This window comes from Propithecus coquereli, unplaced genomic scaffold (genome assembly GCF_000956105.1).
Source record: "Propithecus coquereli isolate 6110/MARCELLA unplaced genomic scaffold, Pcoq_1.0 Scaffold297, whole genome shotgun sequence".
Taxonomy (NCBI): Eukaryota; Metazoa; Chordata; class Mammalia; order Primates; family Indriidae; genus Propithecus; species Propithecus coquereli.
This window is the reverse complement of record NW_012148585.1, coordinates 605,632-607,941: the sequence shown is the minus strand read 5'-3', so window position 1 is coordinate 607,941 and position 2,310 is coordinate 605,632.

Below are 2,310 nucleotides of genomic sequence, written 5' to 3'. Positions count from 1 at the left end.
TGAATAACAAACAGAGAGAATTTCTCTAAAAATATTGAGTTTAATCAGAAATAGCAGGGCACAACAATGCAAATATGCATGCCATGGCAACATGGGCATGTTCAGGGAGGCAAAGAAAGACAGGGTTTTTAAAGGCAAAATGATGAGGATTACATAAGTTGTTTTAAAATAATCCTTGGCTACAGGATTAATAACAAGAGTGGCATCAGACCAAGATTGAACTGGCAATTGCTGTGCAGATGTCCTCAGAGAAGTACCTTTTTGTGCAAGGTTGCAATGGCCTTTGTTCTCGACTGTGGTTCTGGCAGAGTCTCCTGTGATATTTTTGCCATCAGGAATATATGTGTGAGCATCCTCCCTTCACAGACTCAGGGTTTGACACAAGTGACTCCATTTTGGATCTGACAGCTTTCACATTTTCCCTTTTTTTTTCAAGATTCTCCTTAAAATTACCAATGATCAATAATCCTATGGTTAGGTTTTGATTGCCCCTTGATGCCAGATTGGACCAGTTCAATCCTGGTCTGTTCCCACATCAAGTGACTTGATTAGTGACTAGGAAAAAGTGTTAAAAACCCTCTTAGTCACATGTGAGCAACAAACATGGTTTGGAAGGAGTGGCTTTCAGGCTAAGTCTATATATATGAAGCTGATTGTAAAGTTCAGTTTGGCCATCATCTCAAAGCACTGAGCCAGCATTATTCTGTTAGGAGTTGTATTTCTGCATAATTTTGACAGGCAACAGGTACAAAATTTGAAAAGGATAATCTAGAGTAGTAATATGACGATACAAATTTGCATAGCATTTTTGAACCATGAGCCTAGACTTAAAGTCAATCAACTTAATAAATCAAATGATCATAGGGAACTCAGTGACACCTGTTCTAACCATGGAGCCTACTTTCTTATTTTGTGTACTTGGGTCTCAACTTCCCCAAAGGAATTTATCTAGCTCCAGCATGTGGTATCAGACATAGCACACACACCACCTTGTTTGACTAATAGATAATCAAGAATGATTCTGATTATCTAGGACTACCTTGGAAGGAGAAGTTGGTGAGTGTTATTGAACAGTAATAGTTTGTGCACTAGAGTCTGTGAGAATGCCTATGGTAATGGATATATTTATGAATGATATTCATAGTAGCTCTGCCATACTTGGATACAAGGGCCCTCACATAAAAAGCAAATCTAGAATCCCATCCCCCACCAGCTGGTAACTCACATTTGACTCTTTGAAGTAGTGAGAAGGGGCTGGTCCAATGATTGTTCTAGTGATCGGTTTCAGATTACGTACCAACAACAAAGTTTTCAAATGTCTTACTCCACATTGATCTTCTGTTATGCATGTGTATAAGCATTTGGAGGCCCATATTGAGGCATCCCTCCCACAAAAGTAAATATACCTGAAAGGAGCACAGAATATTCTTTCATCTGTGAATTTTCTGTATATGGTAGAATTAAATCAGGAATCAGTTATATTACTACATAGTGTTGCTAGTCCTTCCTCTTGAAATTGATCCCAATATTTTTTTTTATGCATGTTAGGGACATCTGAGGAATGGTTTAAGAGGGATGACCCAATGAATATTTCTAGGATCCTACTAACAGATCATTGATGAGAGTAGGTAAGGCAAGGAACAGGACTTGAAAGTACATGAGAAAGCTTAACACTATAGGAGGGTCCAAGGATACATTTTGTACAGGTAGGTGGACTTAGAATGTTAGTAAATTTCATTACAGGTTGAACTAAGAGATCACTGGAGTCACGGAAAGATTGAGGTTTTTGATGACAGATCTAAGAATCAGTAACCTGTGGCAACAGACTGGGAAATGTGAGTAAGGGCACTGTCCTTCCAGAGAAAAGAAGAAGAGAAAAAAGAAGTAAAAATTAAAATTAAGAAAAAGACATACAGTCTTAGTCCAGTTATCTTAGGAAAAAGCTGTCTACTAAGATGTTGTCTGCTTTCAATCCTAGAAATTTTTAGTGTTAATTCATAGACAGCAGTGCAGGTCCACTCAGGAGTTGACGAACAAAATCTGCTATGAGCCTTTCCAGACAGGCTGGAGGAAATGTAAATGTGCTTCTTTAGTAAATCAAACCTCCTGCTGCAGGTTATGGTGTTTTAGGTCTTTGTCTCCCAGAAGCACACTAGTTCATTGGTCTTTTAGTTATCATAAATCTGTAGTCAAGAGTATATGTTAGAGTCTTTTTCATAAATCTGATTGCAGAAGAATCAAAGCAATAACTTTGGATGACAAAGACTAGAATAGCAGCGGTTAAAATTCTGATGAGGGTTCACCATAACC